Source organism: Schistocerca cancellata, chromosome 9 (assembly GCF_023864275.1).
Source record: "Schistocerca cancellata isolate TAMUIC-IGC-003103 chromosome 9, iqSchCanc2.1, whole genome shotgun sequence".
In the NCBI taxonomy this organism is placed as follows: domain Eukaryota; kingdom Metazoa; phylum Arthropoda; class Insecta; order Orthoptera; family Acrididae; genus Schistocerca; species Schistocerca cancellata.
In genome coordinates, this window is record NC_064634.1 from 277,971,955 (window position 1) to 277,996,297 (window position 24,343).

Genomic DNA, 24,343 nt, shown 5'->3' on the forward strand with positions numbered 1-24,343 from the left:
GAATCCTGGAGATACTAGAAGGTATGAGATAGATTATATAATGGTAAGACAGAGATTTAGGAACCAGATTTTAAATCGTAAGACATTTCCAGGGGCAGATGTGGACTCTGACCACAATCTATTGCTTATGAACTTTAGATTAAAAGTGAAGAAACTGCAAAAAGGGGGGAATTTAAGAAGATGGGACGTGGATAAATTGACTAAACCAGAGGTTGTACAGAGTTTCAGGGAGAGCATCAGGGAACAATTGACAGGAATGGGGGAAAGAAATACAGTAGAAGAAGAATGGGTAGCTCTGAGGGATGAAGTAGTGAAGGCAGCAGAGGATCGAATAGGTAAAAAGACAAGGCTAGTAGAAATCCTTAGGTAACAGAAGAAATATTGAATTTAATTGATGAAAGGAGAAAACATAAAAGTACAGTAAATGAAACAGGCAAAAATTTGAATTTATGAGTGTAAAATTTATTCTGTAACGTAGTGGACATTTATGCAAAACTCCTTGCAGCTGTGGTAACTAACCTGCGACCGTAGCTGGAGCGCAGTTCCGGACTGAAGCGCCTAGAACAGCTCGGTCACAGCGGCCGACTCCGAAGTTAACTGCTGTCGGGTTGGGCTACCTCTTCATCGGTGACCGTCCGGAGCGCTGTTTGCAAGAGGGGTGCACTCAGCCGTTGTGAAGCAAATTGAGGAACTATTTAACTGAGAAGTAGAGGTGCCGGTCGCGAAAGCTGACAACGGGAGGGAAAGCAGTTGACGACCACGTGCCCACCGCATCCAGTGACGACTGGCAACTGAGGATGACACGGCGGTCCGTCGGTACCGTTGGACCATCTAAGACCTGTTCGGATGGAGTTTAGTTTAATGGACATTTTTACACAGGACTTTTCTCTGTATGTACGATAAAATGTAAAGTATTAATGTCGACTTCCATGTTATGAAGATAAAAACGAAAAGAGAAATATAAAGAAAATGGACAGTCTTGAATCGCTAAGTTTCTCACGTCACGTCACGTCACAGCTCCAAACTCGATGTTTTTCGAGACGCTTTCACTGTGAAGTCATTTCTTAGTGCTGTTGTAGCAAGCGGCATATATGCATTTATAGACAGATAGACTCGGCAGTTTGATGAAGTTCAATAAAGACCCACAAGTCCTTCGCCGGGCTATTGGACTGACGGCAAGCAGAGTACAACCTTTCTTCGCCAGGGCTCTAGAAGATGGCGGGTAGCGAGCCCGGCGCCCCGGCCGCTTCTTACAAGTGGTAAAAATCAAATGGTTCAAATGGCTCTGAGCACTATGGGACTCAACATCTTAGGTCATAAGTCCCCTAGAACTTAGAACTACTTAAACCTAACTAACCTAAGGACATCGCACACACCCATGCCCGAGGCAGGATTCGAACCTGCGACCGTAGCAGTCCCGCGGTTCCGGACTGCAGCGCCAGAACCGCTAGACCACCGCGGCCGGCGGTAAATATCCCCGGTAGTCATTTGATAGTAGGCTTAGTGTGCTTGGACGAGTGTGCACTGAAAAGAAAAAAAAAAAAAGTTTCCACCCCTCTCCGGGACTGAACACGAATCTAGTGCTCTACCCGCTAGAACGCCACGGATGCGATCAGGTGAGTGCAATAACTAAAAAGTAGCGGTGACTGTCCCCGATTAAAAGGGAATCTTCTTTTTTATTCTTATGGCATTAAACAAACCTGCAAGTAGCAAAACAATATAGGATTGTGAGTCAGCCTTGATGCTAAACACTTTTGTTTTTACTTATTTTATTTATTTCCCAAATAAAGTTATTATCAAACTATTCACAGAATACAATATGTGGAACCAAGCAGTGCACTCGTAATCATTTCTTGTAATACGATATTGCAATGGTGTTGTGGGGCGCCGGGTAAAAGTTAATCATTAGTTTGTTCGCCGTTTTTCTCACGCGAGCTTGGCAACTAATTTTGTGGTCAGCCAGAAAGCGAAGGGAAACATATTGACCTTAATTTCCAGTCTGCTCGGCCACAATCTGGTCCAGCCCACTGAAAGAAAAGTTTCTATCCTCCTACTTCTGTGCGGGATCAGGACTTTGATTTTAAATAAAAGTATAAATATCCAATCAAAATTATATTGCATAAAGTTTATCAGATACAACCCTTGGAAATTCGTTATTTTCAATTGAAAGCAAGTATTTCTATTCAAACAGCACATTTAGCAGTTCCGAGGCGACCTCTACGTTACTTTACTACCACATTGTCTTTCGCCTTTACTAAAATTACTCAATGAAAGTTTGCAATAAATGTTCAAAATTAATGCTCGCCATAAAAGTAGAAATAAAGTCACTACATGCCACGCGGAATAGTAATTCTCACGGACGGCACATTAACAGTTACTCTGGCGAATTCTAAGCGATCCAGCACGGTGTACAGTCCTTGCGAGTTCACTGCCCGTTTTTACCGCAAAATACGCGATTTGTGACAGCTCGGCTCTGACGCCATCCGAGGAAGAGCGAGATCCGACGTTTGACAAACGTGGGTCTTACAGTGGCTGAGTACGGACTGAATCTTACTACTTACTACTGCCTCTCGGGCCGGGCCGCCGGGGGAACCTGTTGTCTACGGCTATCTGCATACTGCAGCAGCCTCCGAACGATCGCTTTCTCGGCCACATAAACTTTAATAATATAGTAACAAATTACTTAAGAAACCTCTTAATTTTTACTTGAATACAGTTAAGTTGTTTGAAATCACAGAAAACTTTGCCTTCTAGAATTTTTATAGTGGAACTAACGGTAGACCGTTACCTCTGAACCATATCTTTACTGGAACTTATGTCAGCAGTTATTAATATCACAACTCTCAAATTTAGTATAACCTTATTACTTGGTATGTTTTATCATCCACTTTAATCAAAATTCTCTATCATTAAAATTACAGGTATTTAATCTACAACAAAGGGGTACATTTTACTTACAAAATTGGTTTTTTACCTAATTACTCAAAAACTATAAGAGGTAGCTTAACGTCGTCTTTCGGTTATTATTTTGGGCGTGAAATGAAGCATGAAACACATTTTCATGTTTCTAAGTCCATTATTTAGCGCCACTGATTTTTCCCAAAAACGTGGATTCTGGTGTTAATTTTTGTTATATGGTTTTGAAAACCTGCACCACTTATTTATGAGCTCTAACTGCACCTTCTGACCAAATTCTGGCTTTCTAGCTTCATTATTTAGCACCACTTACTTCTCTCTTAAAATGGCATTTTTACGTAAACTATTAAGTCTATAAGATAAAGACTTGGTATCTGCAACATTATAACAATAAACTATGTTTTAACAAAGCTTTAAACGTAGATTTTGATTTTAAATTTCATACTTAATTGTGGTGCAACACTTGCGCGCTACGCGTAGACGCGTTAAGGTGACGTGGCGCTACTAGCAGTGAACTGGGGTACGTTCCAGCACACTCACTCGACTCTAAATCTCTGAAACGATACAGCGCTTACTTTGCTTCACTGTTATTCTGAATTACGATGCAAAGTTCAGATTAACACGTATTTATCCGCCAACACAGAGCAAGCGACTTTCAAGTGAAATGTCTCACCTGTACGGGAATGTACATAATGAACGTACGAGTGTAGGTTGTAGACACGTGGTCCCGACATATGGAGGTTTGGGTCTGGTCGTGAGTTGTGCACGGATAGGTAAGTGGTAAGGCGACCGCTCGCGATAATCGGTTGATTCCCAGCCCGACACAAATTTTGATTGTCATTATTCCATTCTAAATCTGATGGTTTCCATATTCGCAATTGCGAATACGTTTAATGTATTTATTATAATGTTTATAACGACATTATTTTTACATACTTTGGAGCAAAGAAAAATCCACTGGTGATGTTGCATGGGGGCTTTATTAAATATTAATGAAAATATTTTTTAGTAGCTGTCTGTCCGATTACGCAAGTCTCGTAAACGGCTGGCCCTGACTAGTATTAGTACGCAATCTGACTGCTTAGAATGACAACAAAGAATGTAAGAAAATTTTCGTTAACACAGTTAATTAATTAAGTCCCCAGCAACTATAAAATCTACGAAGCCAACAAAGCACAAGTGTAGCTGTTCTGTGTGTGGTAGTGTGACTCAACGCACATCTGGCACGGTTCTTCTTCAACAAAACAAGAATTTTTAAATACCAATTATACTGACGTGATAAAAGAAATTAGAAATACTATAATTGCGTAAGGAAAGCAGAATTACACTCTAATACAAGAACACAAGCCAGATGCTTTGTTGACTGAACCTGTAATGGCATATTATTCAGGACACACAAATAATAAAAGAATAAAAGAAAATACCTCCATATATATTGACGAAATGCACTCTGACCATTACAATATCTCCATTAGAACAACATCTCCTATCTCTCCCATCAAACCACTGCATAAAACATGGAACAACACTCTCCACTACCACATCTCACTCTAACTTCAGCTACAAGCAGTGTCCACCACAACTTCTCGGCAAGAACTGCCTGTCGCTGCGTCTCAATAATCACTGCCAGTGGAGGCGGCGGAACAATACTCTCTGGCGCGATTTCTGGCGCTGTGGCTCAGTGTAGCCACCTTTCATATGCCCTTCCTCCACGGGCTAGAATTTGATGGTATTTTTGCCAGCATTGTTGGTGAAAATACCACCAAATTCGTAAAAAAAATACAGACAAAAATAAAACATAATATTAATACGTAAGTATCATATAACTAGATAAAATTTTGGCTTTGCACTGACCTTACAATAGCCTAATATATAAAATACAGTAAGGAATACAAATTCTTTCATACATATGACTTTACATAATAGTTTACACAAATATCATGTGGTTAAACAATTCAATCGATAGCGTCAGCAATGACGAATATGTACAGGTAAGAGTCTCATAACTTTTCACAAACAGTAATACACAAAAAATCAGTTTATACAAATATTCACATAAAATGTTTACACAAAAAGTGGTTGACAGTTCCAGCAGTAGCACCCAGCAATGTTGAGTACGTGCAGACTCCAACAGGTGACATCATTTCAGTAGAAGCAGTCCATCAGTGGCACCCAGCATTGTGGAATAGGTGCAGACTCCAACAGGTGACATCATTTCTGTAGAAGCAGTCCCTCAGTGGCACCCAGCATTGTGGAACAGGTGCAGATTCCAACAGGTGACATCGTTTCAGTAGAAGCAGTCCATCAGTGGCACCCAGCAATGTTGAAGAGGTACAGACAGCAAGAAGTAACATCATTTCAGTAGAAGCAGTTCCATTTGTGGTACCCAGCAATGTTGAAGAGGTACACACAGCAACAAGTCACATTTCTCAGTAGAAGCAGTTCATCAATGGCACCCAGCATTGTGGAATAGGTGCAGACTCCAACAGGTGACATCATTTCAGTAGAAGCAGTCCCTCAGTGGCACCCAGCATTGTGGAACAGGTGCAGACTCCAACAGGTGACATCATTTCAGTAGAAGCAGTCCATCAGTGGCACCCAGCAATGTTGAACAGGTGCTACAGCAACAAGTGACACCATTTCAGTAGAAGCAGTTCCATCAGTGGCACCCAGCAATGTTGAACAGGTGCAGACACCAACAAGTGACATTATTTCAATAGATGCAGTCCATCAGTGGCACCCAGTAATGTTGAACAGGTGCAGACACCAACAAGTGACATCATCTCAGTAGAAACAGTCCATCAGTGGCACCCAACAATGTTGAACAGGTGCTACAGCAACAAGTGACATTATTTCAGTAGATGCAGTCATCAGTGGCACCCAGCAATGTTGAGCAGGTGCAGACATCAGTCCGTAATATTCACTATCACTAATCACACTGTTGATCAGAGTTTATCAGCAGAAATGAAACATGTCCTAGTGGCACCAATCACGTAGAAAAAGTGCAAGTAACAGTCCATAATATTCACTATCACTAATTAGACAGTTCATCGGCAGTAATTAAACATTTCCAGGTGGCACCCATTATGTTGAACAAGTGCAGGTGTGAACAACAGTTTGAATGCACACACAATTGCTTTTACAAAATTATTATCAATGCTCTTACACTAAACATACAAATCATAACAAACACACAAATGATATCAGATAATTGTCATATTACTATTACAAATACACAAACATCAGTAAACCTATAATATTTATGGGTGTCAGTGCAAGCCACTACAAACAAGTAAAATAATATTTAGGAGATAGGTGAGTAGGATTAGGAAAGGAAAACACACAAAACACACTCACTCATCTTTCATCCACATTAAGTACTACTGTGTAATTGAATAGTGTTAACTGTGTGAATCCACTTCTGTCAAAATTTCATGTTTATCATGTGTATCAAGTAGTAGTGACAGCAATGTATAACAGTCAATAATAGTTAAGTCAACGTCATAGTCATCATGTCAAGACCAATGTTTGCCAAGCCAGATCAAAATGTTTGGTTGCTGAACAACTGTCAGTGTGCCAAGATATGCAACTTCCTCTCTCCAAAAAAAAAAAAAAAATATATACTGCTTAGTGATTTAACAAAGTGTGTGTAGACAATCTTCCTTCCATTTTAGTGTTCTAGTCTGCTATCTTCATCCTCCTTGTTCCATATAGACCAACAAAAAAAAAAAAAATATATGCACCTCACTTATTTTACCTCTTATACACCATAACTCCAATCAACTTCATATAATCTCAATACCTCCATAATACCTCTTCAATACGTCGATACATATAAACCTTATTGCCAGTATCATTTCACTTCCATAACAACTCTTTCCTCTAGTCAGTCTCCTCGATCGAGTACAGATAAAATCCTAATGCAAACCTCCTCATCCCATACAATCCGAAGACACACTGTCAACACACAACGTCTGTGTAATCCATCTGACCAAAATCTTCTACTCATTATGAATTATAAACAAAGAAATGCATACATGATCTCTAACAGACTTAGTTCGAATAACTCTCAGTAATTAAGTACGATTACGGAGTGTGAATGATCCTAATATTTCACAGTGTGTACACCACTTCAAGAATTATGGCAAACAGAAGCAAACATGTGGAGTATTTCTTGTGTCAAGTGTCACTTCCTATTTCAATTGCTCACGAAAAATGCAGTGTAATAACTGTGTTGGTATGTCATGTCGTTAGCTTCCTTCCTATTGGCATACATTTATACAGCTTTCATAAAACCTCCAGCTCATGTGACTTCTATGAAGTTTCTTGTACTAAAGTCGCTCGTCGAATTACTGCAGTTCATTTTCTTATGTTAAAATATGAAGCACTGAGCGTAAGCAAAACAAGCAACAGCGAGTAAATATACCAGTAGTGAACAGAATGTCAACAAGTGGATGCAGCACAATTTCTATAACGAGGCTTCGCCAAGCGAACAATCCATAACCCATACCACATCGTAACCCACACTCCATGTCCGTACACAGTACATCAGCATTGCTATATACCAAATTAAAGTATAGTTATGACAACAAGCAGAAATGTGTAAATGTGCAATCCATACGCATAGCAGTAAACATATATCTTACGTACTAAACAGGTCATTAGCATCGTATCTTAATAAGTAAACATGAAGGCGCAAGCAGATAAATCACAAAGTATAACTTACATACCTAACCACATCAGCACAATTAATCAGGTGACAATTATAATTTAAATAAATAGGCACAGCAGGCACATAATTAAAAATATGTCATCAGTGAAAAAGCAGTGCAGCCAAGCGATGCATAATATACACAAGTAACCATCCAGTTCATTAATAATCATTGTCAAAATCAGTTAATGTACGCAAGCACGTCGCTTCACAAGTAATTTCATTGAACATGTAATTAGCACAAAGTATGAATCACGTAATCGCGAGCAGCAAATTACGTCTAAAGTACGTACTTAAGTGGAAATATGTTACCTGAAAAATAAACTCAATTAATAATTACCTTTTTAGTTTATTACTTTCTTCTTCGAAATGACATTTTTCCTGAAATTTTCTCGATAGCAAGTCGTCTTAACGTCGGACACGCACAGAATTTACTTGAAGTTCTTAAATATTTTATAGAACCGTATCCTGAAAAATACTGAATGTTAATAACAGAATTCATCAAGTCACTATAGCTTTATACTGAATTTAGTCGGAGAAATTAGACTGTGTATTTATTTACGGCTGTCAGTGCATTCGCACTGAGCGCTCGATCAGCTGTAGGCGCGTGACGTAGGAAGTGATTGTTTGCGGTCAACGACTGCCTTGTGCGGCGCGCAGACTTGACTGTTGCTTTGAGTATATGCCGCCGCCAAAACACAGCGCGGTATCCTTGTACTCTCCGTGTGTTTACATACAACTGTTAGTTTCTCAAAAGTATGTCATTCTACAGAAATTTTTCAAAAGTATATCATTCCACAAAAATTTTAACGTTAGATATATGATGTATTCCCTTAGAGCGTCGTGATTTAAGAGTTTCTACTTCGACAGTGTTATCATGAATAAGTTTGCGAATTCTATATGGACCGTTATAAAGCAGAAAAAATTTCCGACACAAGCCTTTTCCTTTGTGAGACAAACGATGAGCCTTAATTAACACCTTCTGACCAACTGACAAGATATTTAAACGATCAGGACGCTTAGCTGATTTCTCTCTTCTAGCAGCCACAGATGCAATATTTTGTAGAGCCAGGTTGACAACTTCAGAATGCCGCAGTTTCCGTGTAGGCGGAAAAGGAACGATTTCAGAAATGCGATTTGTTGGTGCTTTGTTTCTTAATATCAGTATAGGTGGCAAAGAAGTTGAGTCGTTAGGAAGTTCATTCAGAATGTTTTGAAAAATATGAAGATACTGATCCCAAGTTCTGTGATTCTGATGACAATAAAGACGACACAATTTATTGATTTCCTTCATCCATCTCTCTGAAGCGTTAGATTGAGGGTGAAAAAGTGAAATGAAAATTGGTTTAATTTTACGACGCTGTAGAGTACGAAGCCAAATTTTAGAACGAAACTGTGATCCATTATCTGATATAACCTTATCAACATGACCCACTTCTTTAAGAAAATGTTTGATGAAAGCGTTAGATACTGAACGAGCTGTTGCTTTGCGTAACGGTGTAAAACACACATATTTTGATGTCAACTCCACTGCTACGAAAATGTACGCAAAACCATTAGTAGATCGAACCACTGGACCGAACAAATCAACTGCAGCCATGTCCTTTAATTTTGCTGGAATGATAGGAAACAACGGTGCTCTGTGAGAAACTGTTGGCGGCTTAGCCTTTTGACATAATTTGCATTTGGCAAGAACAAATCGAATACTTTTTTCCATATTATTGAAGTAGCAATTTTCTCGTAATTTATGAAAGCATTTTCTGGGACCAAAGTGTGCATAACTGAAATGTGTGTACCAAATCAATTTATTGACCCACTCATCAGGAATACAAACTAACCAAACAGAGTCGTCGACCGATTTTCGTTTAAAAAGAACTTTCCAGATAGATCGCAAAAACGAGGTGTGGCCAAATCGTCCAATTTAACAAAGCGTCTAAGAAAATTACAGACACCAAGGAAACTACGAACATCACGTTTTGTGGTAGGAACAGCATAATTACGAATAGCGTCTAATTTTTCTGGATCGGGAAGAATACCTTCTGTAGAAATAATGTGACCCAGAAATTTCACCTGAGAACGACCAAATTCAGATTTTTCTAAGTTCACCGTAATGCCAACTCTAGCAAAGATACGTAATAATGAATCCAAAATTTTGTTGTGCTCACTCCAAGAATGTTTAGCAATAAGAATATCGTCAACATATGAAGTAATATTGTCACGAAGATAAACAGGTAAAATTTCATTTAAGCTACGAATGAATGCTGCTGAAGATACAGTAAGTCCAAACGGTAATTTCTGAAGTCACTTTTGGGTAAAATAGTCATATCCGGTTATTTTTTACACGCTCTCTAGATAGATTGATAGTTGAAGAGTTGTTTCGATAGATGCAAAGAATAGTAAAAGAGTAGGCAGCGGTACAGAAAACTAAAAGAGAAATAGCACCACTACAGCTCGGGGCCCTATGCTCGCTACGGCACATATTCACTTAAGAGTAGTGAATCCCCTGAGGACATTAATAGCTGCACATAATTTCTAGTTTGTGACTTTGTGGCACATCTGGCGGAAGTGCGTACGTAAATTGATCTAACCATGAACATGGATGTATCTCATTCTCAGAATTACGAAAGATCTTAAATTTCCGAACAGTCAAAAAGTGTTTATAGTCAAAGTTTTCTCCTAGTGGCAACAAAGACCTACCGCGTCTGTCCCAGTCCGAATGTCGATTATTGTAAAGTTCGCGCGCCTGGCGCTCTCTTGTTGCTTCTCGTAAATGAAATAAATTACTACCTTCAAAACCCGCTGCTATCGGTGATTCCAAATTTCTTCTACCGTCCTTTCCTACGATTTTGCTTTCAATTTGTTTGACTTGCTTTTCTAATGCCTCAGGTTCCTTTTTAACGCGTTCATTAAATTTTCCGTAATTTTCAACATGTTTATTTATGCTCTCGTACTCTTCGGTTTCCGCAAATGGCAATGGTGTTGTATCATCTGAATCTCTGTCCCCATTTAGACTAAGATTTGTCAGTTTGTCTGAAATCTCCTCAACTCTTTCCGATAAATCACCTATTTGTTCTTTCTGTTTATTTACGTCTTCCGTAAGTGTCGCGACTCGCGTTTCGGTATTGTTACATTTAGTAGTTAACTGTTCACACTGTTGCGTTAAGTTATTTATTCTGTCATTTGGTACGGATTCCTCGATTCCTTCAATTATTTCTTCCTTATCGTGTGCACGTTGTAAATTTGATTCTGAAAATTTCTGTACTATCACGCGATCTTTTTCTTCCTGTTCTCGATCCTCTTCCTCTTGTCTAATCTCTACTGCAAATAATCTATTATTGTGAGAATTCAAAATCGGTTGTACTTCTTCTCTAATTTCTTTCTTTGATTCATCTTTCATGTTTTTGAAACATGTCCCTGTTCGTGAGCCTAACTGTGTTTCCATTGTTTCCATCTCGGTTTTACTTGTTCCTATTTGTGAGCCTAACCCTCTTATCATTGCTCTTAATTCAGATCCCAGTGAGTCTAACCGTGTTTCCATTGTTTCCCTATTTGTTTTTAATTCAGATCGTAACTGTGATCCCAAATTTAATATTGCACTCATCAACCGCTGCATATCTTCTGTCGTTAATCTTGTATTCTGAAAATTTTTTGATTGTGAAAAGTTTTGAACTGGTTCCGGACTATTTTCCCTGCTTATTAAATTGTTTTCTACTTCATTATTCATCATACTGTTGTCCTGTGTTGGCGAGTTCGCCATGTCAACAATTTCGTTATTCTCACTATTCATCATTTTTGCCTTTTTCATTGATCGCGTAATCATTTACAAAATATACAAAACTCGTCACTGTACAAAAATTATACACAATGACTCCTTATCCTCAACAATACCATTCACACGAAATATTTCCCTCAAACACGATTGACGAACAATTGAAATAATTGCACTAAATCGTCAAACGCGTATACAAGACAACAAAAAAAATAAATTTTGAAAAATACCATTAGAAGAATGACAATTACCAAATCTACACATGCAATATAGACTACAATTACTAAACTACAATTTACTACAACAATACTACTGTCTACTATTATTACAATCAGAAGAATTCCAAGGGACGATCCGAAGCAGCGGTCGCCACGTGCATGGGGGCATCATTAAATTAGATTGCAAATATATATATATTTTTTTTTTTAGTAGCTGTAAGTCCGATTACGCAAGTCTCGTAAACGGCTGGCCCTGACTAGTATTAGTACGCAATCTGACTGCATAGAACAACAACAAAGAATGAAATGAAAATTTTCTGTTAACACAATTAATTAATTAAGTCCCCAGCAACTATAAAATCTACGAAGCCAACAAAGCACAAGTGTAGCTGTTCTGTGTGTGGTAGTGTGACTCAACGCACATCTGGCACGGTTCTTCTTCAACAAAACAAGAATTTTTAAATACCAATTATACTGACGTGATAAAAGAAATTAGAAATACTATAATTGCGTAAGGAAAGCAGAATTACACTCTAATACAAGAACACAAGCCAGATGCTTTGTTGACTGAACCTGTAATGGCACATTATTCAGGACACACAAATAATAAAAGAATAAAAGAAAATACCTCCATATATATTGACGAAATGCACTCTGACCATTACAATATCTCCATTAGAACAACATCTCCTATCTCTCCCACCAAACCACTGCATAAAACATGGAACAACACTCTCCACTACCACATCTCACTCTAACTTCAGCTACAAGCAGTGTCCACCACAACTTCTCGGCAAGAACTGCCTGTCGCTGCGTCTCAATAATCACTGCCAGTTGAGGCGGCGGAACAATACTCTCTGGCGCGATTTCTGGCGCTGTGGCTCAGTGTAGCCACCTTTCAATGTTGATATTGTAGCTGAAACTCGTTTAGGAAAGAAAATAAAAGTAAAAATGTTTTGCATAAAGGTAGACCCACAATCTCATATTGTTGTTTTTATGTAAACACGGAGTAATGGAAGAGTTTGAAGATAAAACGACTGCTGAAACTGAAAGAAAATAATTGTATCACATTCCAAACCCTGAGAATTAACGCGGCCTACGTACTAGTGGGAAATGATCTTCCGAGCACTCACGCCTTCCAGAGGAACGTAATTTTGATTTTCAGTATTTCATATAATTATTGACCGAATCTAAAAGTTTAAAATGCTGCCGCAGTCTACTCATTAAGTGGTATAATCTTATGTTCAAGGTTTAACACAGTAAGACAAGTACGAGGGTAATCCCAAAAGTAAGGTCTCCTATTTTTTTATTGTGGTGTCACCGCCAGACACCACACTTGCTAGGTGGTAGCTTTAAATCGGCCGCGGTCCATTAGTACATGTCGGACCCGCGTGTCGCCATTGTCAGTAATTGCAGACCGAGCGCCACCACACGGCAGGTCTAGAGAGACGTACTAGGACTCGTCCCAGTTGTACGACGACTTTGCTAGCGACTACACTGACGAAGCCTTTCTCTCATTTGCCGAAAGACAGTTAGAATAGCCTTCAGCTAAGTCCATGGCTACGACCTAGCAAGGCGCCATTAACCATTTCTAGAGAGAGTCTCACTTGTATCATCCAGAATGCTGTATACAAATGATGGATTAAAGTTAAGTATTCCAGCAGCTACGTACTTTTCTTTATAGCATTCATTACGTATCCTGTTTCAGATCTAACACCAGCCGGCGTGTGTAAGCGCGTGCCTTTTGGTTACTCGTCACTGTGGACTGGCTGTCTTGTCAGTCCACTACATTTGTATCTACAGAACTCTGTGTGGCAGTTGGTGCTTCACGCGCTGTGTGTGTAAACATGCGCATGCCTTGCTGAGGCGCTCAGTCTTGGCTTGGCAGCCGTTGAGAATGGAGCACCCGTTGGATGTTACCGCCAAGTGCGAATTGCGGGCAGTTATTCGGTTTTTGAACGCAAAGGGCACTGCGCCGATTGAAATCCATCGCCAATTGACGGAAGTGTATGATGAGTCGTGAATGGATGTGAGAAATGTTTGTAAGTGGTGTAGAGAGTTTGCAGCTGGTCGGACCAAAGTTCACGACGAACAAAGGAGCGGGGAACCGTCAGTTTCTGAGGAAACGGTGTTGAAGGTTGAGCAAAGCGCGCGTGAAGGTCGGCGGATCACCCTGGATGATCTCTGCACGTTGGTTCCTGAGTTTTCCCGAAGCACCACTCACAGAATTTTAACGGCCGGCCGGAGTGGCCGAGCGGTTAAAGGCGCTACAGTCTGGAACCGCACGACCGCTACGGTCGCAGGTTCGAATCCTGCCTCGGGCATGGATGTGTGTGCTGTCCTTAGGTTAGTTAGGTTTAAGTAGTTCTAAGTTCTAGGGGACTTATGACCACAGCAGTTGAGTCCCATAGTGCTCAGAGCCATCTGAACCATCCAGAATTTTAACGGAAACATTGAACTACCGGAAGGTGTGCACAAGATGGGTGCCACGTATGCTGACTGAGGACCACATGCGGCAACGAGTTGAGGCTTCCCGCGCATTTCTTCACCGCCTTGCAGCCAAACAGGACAACTTTCTGGACTCAATTGTCAGGGGTGACGAAACCTGGACATACCACTTTACACCTGAGACCAAGCGACAATCACGCCAGTTCATAACTATCTGAACAGCATGGCGGCGAGCTGGTATGATATAGTCATACAAAAACTGCCACAGCGTCTACAAAAATGCATCGACAGAAACGGTGATTATGTTGAAAAATAGCTAAATGTTCAAGCTGTAAACCGATGTAAACCAATGTAGAAATAAACAGGTCTATGTACTTATAAAAAATAGGAGACCTTTCTTTTGGGATTACGCTCGTATTTCAGTTGGAAAACGTGTATATGCACTGACGCAGCGTAACTCACAGCGCGCAAATACTCAGACTATATTCAAGCCTTATTTGAAAATGAGAGGACTTGGTGACTTACAGCGAACTTTAAACATAATTTCCAACGTTTTCTAACCTTTTTCTCGCTTGCACGTTTAAAATCAAATGTTTAATACATTAACTCATTTGTAAAGAAATCAGAACTCTGAAGCTGTTTAATACGTGGGAGTTCGATTCCGTTTACTGATAATTACTAATGACTAAGTACCAGGCAAGAGGTCCCGTTCCATATTGCGTAACAGTGTTTGTGGGTTGGCACTGGTTATCGGTTGTTATATGTCTGCTGTTTTGTATGTTGCTCTGTCTGTCTCTATCGCTCTCTCTTTCTTTGGTGAGTTTGTCACGAGAAGCTGCTTCCAAACTCCGGGCCGCACGTAAGGCCACAAAGCCCACAGCGTGACTGCCTGGGGAGACAAGTTTTAGTGCTGCCTCGGCTCACCGACTCCTTTGTTTTCTTTTCTTCTGTGAGCAGTCTGTAAGGGGACACTAAAATTGTCGCATAGCGTTCGCCGCTGTTCATGCCCGACAGTTCTAAATCTCCGGTTCCAGTGGGGAACATGCGACCACCAGAGCGGACCGCGCGACACGAAGCGCAATCACAAGGAGCGGAGGACTTTGGGCCTGGTGGAATTCGGCTGATTTAATAGAATATCGCGGCGGGTCGGAATTATACCAGTCGGCGGAAGTTACGGAGCAGTACCGACAGGAAAATTATTGTAGCGGCGTGATTACGTGACGTTTAGCATAACAAAAGTTTTAGCATCCCGCCAGCTTTGGCCGCAGTGGGAGGAATTCGTGTTGCCAGGCGCTTTCTCAAGTGTAGCGTTTCGGAGGAGAGCGTTAATTGATAATGCGGATGGGACACTTCAGACGCTAAAAGTTCGCTCACGCACTGCCTATGCTGGTAAACATCGGCTATAAACGAGACTGTTTCGAAGCAATAACAACGTCAGAGAGGTATCACCGCTTAAATTACATGTTTTAGGTGGAGCACTAAATAAAACGCATTACCGGTCGCGAATAATAACTGTAGATGTATTAAGTCGTATCAGACGCTAGAACGTAAAGTAACCAGTTCTAACGTGCATCTTCCCCTCCTCTTTCGCCTCGTTCAGCTTTTCCGTTGTCGTACGTTATGAGAACATCCTCAGTTTCGAACGTTTCTTCGCTGTGTCCTCGCTGTGGAGTTACATTTCTTTTCGCGGAGAATCCAAATCTGCAATAAAAAAAATAGAGGTTCCTGTTTAAGATTTCAAAGTCATTCCAGCTCCCGCCCCCGTCCCTCGTGAGTGGTGCGGGGAGGGGGGGGGGTCGAGCGTTATGTTAAGGAATGTCCACCTTCGAGGTAAACAACATTTATTATAAAAAAACTTTTATTATAACTTTTTTTAATGCGATGTGTATTTCGCCAAATATTCGCAGACACGATCCAGATTTATGGCTCCGCAAACTTTCCCGACGAGTTAGCGCGACGGCTTACTCACCTAAAGATGGCTGTCAGGTGGACCGCCGAAGTATTGCGTAAATGACGCTATGTTCCGGTTGGAGAACCGACCTGAATATCATCACGATCCATATTCACCGTACTCTTACGTGCGACAAGCGTGACAACTTGCGATACACAGGGTGAGGCATTTAAAACTGTTTGTCGGAATATTTGGCGAAATATATATTGGATTAAAATAAAAGTGGTAATAAATGTTGTTCTCTCCGAAGGGGGATATCCATTAACATAACGCTCGATCCCCCCTGCACCACCCCCGGGGGCGGGAGGGGGATGACTTTAAAATCTTAAATAGGAACCCCTATTTTTTTAATTGCAGATTTGGACTATCGGTGAAAAAAATGTAACTTTTGTATGAAACATTTCTTTCGTTTCATGGTAGATGGCGCTGTTATCGGCACGCATGAATATGGGTTGACATTCGTTGCCAAACGGTAATATCTCACAAAAAAACACATCCGATTAGGAAAATCAAACTACATTATTTGGGAAAATGTTATCATGTGACACCGTCTACCCTCCAGCAATGCATTCTTGAACTAAGTTTAACGTTACCCAGGAAGAACGAAGTGGACATAGTAGTAATGTGTTCTAGTAATGTGTTCCTTTCGGGGTGCTTGATTTTGGTGAGTCCCCTTGCCTCTAACCATGTCAGGTAGCTTGATTACTCTGAGTCCCCTTGCCTCTCACGTGTTCAGTGCAGAAAATGTTCGAAATGTTGTCCGTTGTTTCTAATGCACATTGCAACTTTGTGTCTGAATGACAACCCGACATGTATTACTGTCTCTGCGCTAATGTTTGTACATTCATTGCGAATTTGCTACCGTGTATCTTCGGGGGTTGATGGTACATCTATGTAAACTGCCTCTTTTAGCCACACTCACAGGAAAAAATTGACAGAAGTCAAATCGGGTGAATGTGCGGGCCACATTTGAGGACCTTCTCGTCCAGCCCATCGATCTGGATGGTTTCGTTACAAAACTTCTCGAGCTAGTCGTGAATAATGCGCTGGGCATCCATCATCTTGAAACAACATATCCAGTCTCGTTTGAAGTGGAACATCGTCCATTAGTGTGGGTAAAACATTATCAAAAATGGTTCAAATGGCTCTGAGCAATAAGCGACTTAACTTCTGAGGTCATCAGTCGCCTAGAACTTAGAGCTAATTAAACCTAACTACCCTAAGGACATCACACACATCCATGCCCGAGGCAGGATTCGAACCTGCGACCGTATCGGTCGCTCGGCTCCAGACTGTAGCACCTAGAACCACATGGCCACTCCGGCTGGCGGTAAAACATTATCCACAACGTACATCTGAACAGTTAGATTACCTTCTATGAAACATGGGCCAATTACCTGCACGCCTAAAATAGCGCACCAAACGTTGACACTCCATTGGCGTTGATGTTCAACTTGCCTTACCCAATGAGGATTCCGCACTGATCAATAATGCCCATTATGTAGACTCACTTGACCACGATTCGAAAAATTTGATTCGTCGGAGAAAAGCATCTGTGAAATGAAACTATCATTGACTGCCAGTTGTTCCTGTATCCAGTTGTAGAAATTCAGGCGATTGTAAAAATCGTGACCATGCAGTTCTTGATGCAACGATAAATGAAAAGGATGCCATTTGTGTGCTTGCAGTATGCGTAGAATACGTCTTTGTGAAATTGCTGAACCTCGTACAATTTTCCGAGAACTAATGTGAGCCGGCCGCGGTAGCCTAGCGGTTCTAGGCGCTCAGTCCGGAACCGCGCGACTGCTACGGTCGCAGGTTCGAATCCTGCCTCGGGCGTGGATGTGTGTGATGTCCTTAGGTTAGTTAGGTTTAAGTAGTTCTAAGTTCTACGGGACTGATGACCTCCGCAGTTAAGTCCCATAGTGCTCAGAGCCATTTGAACCATTTGAACTAATGTGAGGATTTGTGGCAACCGCAGCTAAAAAAATGCACTGTGATATTTTCGTTTGTCACAGGCCTCGGTCGGACTCTTTCCCTAGGTTTAACACTTCTAGATTCAGTAAACAGGTGGACAATACTACGAAACGTCGTTGCAGACTGAACATTCCTATCGGGAAACAGAGTAGCATACCTTTGACAAACCTTGTCAACATTTCTATGAGCTTCAAAGTACGCCACAATGATATCGACTTTTTCTGCTATCCTTAACATCGTGGAACAATTGCGACGAGATGTGTTCAGTCCGAACCATTGAAGTAACATGCACATTCTGACCGCGGACTGAGCGTATTATCACGGTCTATGCTTCATTCGATTGTGAGGAGTGTCACATGATAGCATTATCAAAAATATCGAAAAAGAACTTCGATTGTCTTAATCGGATGTGGAGTACCGTTTCACAAATATTGTCACTTCATTTCCATGTTTGCCGATTACAGCGCCATCTATCATGAAACGAAAGAAATGTTTCATACAAAAGTTACGTATTTTTTCATGGAGAATCCAAATCTGCAATAAAAAAATAGGGGTTCCTATTTAAGATTTCAAAGTTCGCCCCCCTCCCACCCCTGGGACTGGCGTAGGGGGTCGAGCGTTATGTTAATGGATGTCCCTCTTAGAGGTCAACAACGTTTATTACCACTCTTTTTTAATTCGATGTGTATTTCGCCAAATATTCCGACTAACAGTTTTAAACGCCTCACCCTGTATATTACACCACCGATTGTGAAAGGGTACAGTACCGCCCGACATTGAATATAGGTACAACATACTTCATTATTTTTGTCAAAACAACACATTTTTTTTTGTAAAATAACTCAATTTCAATTAATACAGCGAAGCCGGATACCAGTGTAGGAATGAATGACAATTTATTTATTTAATTTATCATATGTGCACTCCCACAAAATAAATCCCTACATCCAGTTTGGTGAGATCTTTTAAAATGAATGAATGTATGGTCGTCTGCTAACCACAGATAGTGAATGTGAATATATGATCATCTTTGAGTCGATCCTTTGGCCACCTTTGGTGGGACCAAAGACATGAAATTTACCAGAGCTTTGAGCGCCTGAAATGTGGCTGACCAATAAGGTAGCAAGGTGCTTCTCCCACTTCGACAGAGGTGCGAGAGAACCTGAATACGGCCATGTTTCAGCACTCTGCCGCTGGATCCTGTGCTGTTAACACCTGTTTTAGTTGTGCTACGTAATGACGAAAGAATGGAGGCATGGTATGCATGTGGAATATTTAAGAGTAGTTTGAAATAATAATTTCTCTATTTCAGGAACTTTTGTGGGGAGAATTAAAGGTCAGGCAGGTAATATTAATGGGATTGTAGTAATCTTCGGAAGTGACCAACGGTCACAAAGAGACCACGTGTAGCAATAAGTTGAAATATTTCCGTGTGCTTAAGCTAAGCTGAATTACTAGCGTGTGTACAATAAGTTGAAATATTTAAGAAATAGCGTGTGTACCATAAGTTGAAATATTTAAGAAATGGCGTGTGCAGGACTTGAAATTAGAGACGAGTACTTCCACGTGGTGAGTACTGTGTGAGTCTCAATCTGTGTATGAGACAAAGGATAAAGAGAAGTACTCGTCCATGGTATCAGTTGAGGAATCGCGTGTGTGATGAATACATTAAAATTACTTTGCGTGTGACGCTAGATTCAAACTCTGAGAGACAAGCAAGGTGAGTCGGCCGTCTATCCAGCAACGCCACATGGCTTGCATTGCACAGGAAGACGTGCATTTATCTCCAGAGTTCACAGTAGGAAAGTAGAATTACAAAGTGGGGCAGTGTCGTGTGAAACTGGGATCAATATTAATTGAAGTGGGAAAGCTGAAAGTGATAATGTTGTAACCATTCTCTGTGTAGTATTTCATATTGTTGTGTGGTGTATGTCATGTAATTTGGGTATGTGTGGTTTCCATGGGTGTGTAGCGAAGTAGTTTCAAAAGATTAGTGGGTTATGCTTGTTCCTTCTGTACCGCTCGGTCTGGAGGAAAGTTTCGTGATGATGATTGTGAGAGTCGAAGTGTGAGGTATAATAAAAGATCCACCAACCTATCCAGAAAGTGCACTGTAGCGTTAAATAAATTACGAGACCATAATATAGAGATTCACTAATGTAAAGCCATGCCCACTGGGCGGAATTTCTCATATGTTATTGTTGTAGGTTATAGAATTTGTGTGTTTAGGTTAGGGAATTTATCGGAATAAATCGGATAGTGAAAAGAAAGAGATTGGTAGACTATTCCTTCAAATTGTATGTTGTCATAATGTCCCGAATTTATAATGTGTGCGCCATTCATATTCAGTGGGATGACCACGTGTTAATAAAAGTCGTCAAATAAAAGACAAAAAGAAAATGTGGTACTGCCAGTGCGTAGTGTACAGTCAGAGTTCTGTAAATCACTGAAAGTCAGATATGCGTTTCCGTTGCGTAGTAATAATATAGGAGGATAACTTGTAACTTAAGTGTGAGTACTAGAGCTCATATTACTCGATAACTAAGAATGAATCCACTCGCTTGGCAGACCACTCATCTTGCAGGCCTGACTGCTTGATGCCACAGTATGAGCAAGGCATGTGGGTGCCTCTCAATTGAAAAGGTATCGTTTGATGGTGAACCCCTAGTCATTTTCGGCTCTACTGCACGAGTAATACAGTTTTAACAAGGCTCGCAGCCTCGCCTTGACGCCCACGATCGGTTAAAATGTCGCTGGTCCCATTGCAACAATATGTGCTCTGTAGCAGGCTAACTCCACCTGGCGAGTGGGTAAGCCAGAGCTGTAGAAATCAGTTTGAATAATAAATAACGGCAACAGCTCCCGAGAGAATATTTATTGATCTTCTATTGATTCGTAACTAGTTTCGTGACTATAAATTAACATCCTTAGGTACTAAATAACTGATCTGGTTTTCAGACACGACAAAAATGTTTACCGTATGTAGGTTAACAAAAGGTTTTTATATCTTCTTTAGGTCAGTTATTTTGCACTTGAGGATGTGACCTTACTGTCACGAAACTAGTTGTGTACAATATTGGTCCCATATGTTCAGCATACGTTTTAACACATCTTTTAGCAGACAATCAATTTGGGCCAAACGGGCAGCTCGTGTAGTAGGAGAGGTGATGGGAAACAAGACTTTAACTACCATTTTTATGGAACTTATTTGCTGTACTAGACACAAAATACCTAGAATTTCAATATTAAATCTTGCTGAAGTCTCTCGCAATTGAAACAGTGCATTCACTCACTTTTACTTCAAAACCAAGATAGTTTCATGACCATTTTTAAATTTAACAAAAACCTTGCAATAAAACATCTGAAGCTTCCGTAACTTTAAAATGCTTTAAGTAGAAACTTAAAATAAATTTAAAAAAACAAGACATTTCGAAATTAAGAAGAATAAAATAATTTGAAAGATAAGCAGTGCAATTTCAAAACTAGACCAAACACATAGATAGTAAGGTGGCTTGTATCCAAAATGAGGTCGTTTCTATGGCAGCATTAACAATAGATTGAGACTTCTGCTCGTATCACTTATATATACCACCTGTATGGCAGCCAGTTGGGCCTCACATCAATTTAATAGTACAATTTTTAGAACGTAGCTGTATCTTCTGCAATATTAAAGCTGTGAAGCGCTTACAATAACCAGGAAACTTGTACGGGCGTATAATATTTGAAGACTTAAAACCACCAGGACTTAGCACGATTAGCTGATGCTTACTTTCTTTGATTTAAAACAAAGAATTTAAGTCACCAAGAATGTTTATTAAGTAATAAAGTAAGGAACCGAGAATTATGTATAATGACCAATTTAATCTTTACCAGTGCTTTAATCAACAGTTACACCGATAGTTATAGCAATTGCAAATAACACGTCAGCTGTAACGAACGGCTGACACCACAGTTTGCTGCCCACAGTAAAGCGGGTTAATTCACAAAATTGAACAACAGTAGCAACTAGGAAATTTTAATACAGGGAAATAGCACCTAAGCCACTTGGCACACGGCCCACTTTAGAGCGAAGTTTGAAATGGATTTCCCATCCCGTTATTACGCGGGCGCTAATCAGTAGCTTAAAATATATGTGTGGTGAACGGGATGGCGATACTCACCCAGGCCGGTCGGTGTGGCCGAGCGGTTCTAGGCGCTACAGTCTGGAACCGCGCGACCGCTACGGTCGCAGGTTCGAATCCTGCCTCGGGCCTGGATGTGTGTGATGTCCTTAGGTTAGTTAGGTTTAAGTAGTTCTAAGTTCCATAGTGCTCAGAGCCATTTGGACCATTTGGATACTCACCCAGATTTACTGCAACACTTATATTTAGAACAACGAAACTACTTACAAGTAATCAAACTCTCACTGCGTCCTCCACAGTAATTGTATTCCCACGGACATCGGCACACTTCGAGGCCCATTCACAGTTGGCCACGTTCGACCCACTATCGGCCATAACTTACTGCACAAGCTGCACCTGGAGGGAAACTACAATAAGAAACAAACAGCAATTACATTTGCCAAGAACTGCGATCCACTCTTCGAACTAAGCCAAGATAACACACACCGAGTGCAGATACGGAGACACGGTGTACTTCGTTCTGCTTGACACAGGCCAACACCCCACATAAAACCGCGAGTCCACCCAGGACCCAACACACAGCTCCGCGGTGAGCTGCTAGCCGCTAATCTCAGCAGTTCGACCTATACTTGAGTATTGCTCATCAGTGTGGGATCCGTACCAGATCGGGTTGACGGAGGAGATAGAGAAGATCCAAAGAAGAGCGGCGCGTTTCGTCACAGGGTTATTTGGTAACCGTGATAGCGTTACGGAAATGTTTAACAAACTCAAGTGGCAGACTCTGCAAGAGAGGCGCTCTGCATCGCGGTGTAGCTTGCTCGCCAGGTTTCGAGAGGGTGCGTTTCTGGATGGGGTATCGAATATATTGCTTCCCCCTACTTATACCTCCCGAGGAGATCACGAATGTAAAATTAGAGAGATTAGAGCGCGCACAGAGGCTTTCAGACAGTCGTTCTTCCCGCGAACCATACGAGACTGGAACAGGAAAGGGAGATAATGACAGTGGCACGTAAAGTGCCCTCCGCCACACACCGTTGGGTGGCTTGCGGAGTATAAATGTAGATGTAGATGTAGATGCAGGAAAGAGCGTGTCACGTGCACTCCAAGCTCCTGCACTCACAAGGGAACCTCCCCATCGCACCCCCCTCAGATTTAGTTATAAGTTGGCACAGTGGACAGGCCTTGAAAACTGAACACAGATCAATCGAGAAAACAGGAAGAAATTGTGTGGAACTATGAAAAAATAAGCAAAATATACAAACTGAGTAGTCCATGCGCAAGATATGCAACATCAAGGATAATGCAAGCATATGTGCGCCGTGGTCTCGTGGTTAGCGTGAGCAGCTGCGGAACGAGAGGTCGTTGGTTCAAGTCTTCCCTCGAGTGATAAGTTTACCACCTTTATTTTCGTAAAGTTATGATCTGTCCGTTCGTTCATTGACGTCTCTGTTCACTGTAATAAGTTTAGTGTCTTTGTTTTGCGACCGCACCGCAAAACCGTGCGATTAGTCGACGAAAGGACGTGCCTCTTCAATGGGAACCGAAAACATTTGATCGCAAGCTCAGAGGTCAATCGATTCCTCCACAGGAAAACACGTCTGATATATTGTATACGACACTGGTGACGGTATGTGCGTCACATGACAGGAATATGTTGTCGACCCACCTAACTTGTACACTTGGCGAATGGGTAAAAAGATTCTTCTAGCTTTCCCGATTTAGGTTTCCTTGTGGATGTGATAATCACTCCCAAAAAAGTGATGAAAACATAAGAGTTTGTGACATAAACTGAAAACAAAAAATTAAAATTTCCACTCGAGGGAACACTTGAACCAAGGACCTCTCGTTCCACATCTGCTCACGCTAGCCACACGACCACAGCGCTCCAGAGCTTCATTGCCCTTGATGTTGCTTATATTCCACATGGACTACTCAGTTTGTATATTTTGCTTATTTTTTCATAGTTCCACACAACTTCTTCCTGTTTTCTCGATTGATCTGTGTTCAGTTTTTCAAGGCCTGTCCACTGTGCCAACTTAGAATTAAATCTGAGAGGGGTGCGATGGGGAGGTTCCCTTGTCAGTGTATACTCCCAACGCGCAGGTCTCACTGTCTCCGTTATCGTCACCGTGTTCGGCCTTTTAAATAGCAGCGCCAGAGTTCCTCTAGTAATCAGAGCTCCGAAACTAGCACGAGATATAGAGCATAGATAGCTACAGGCACTGAAGCCAC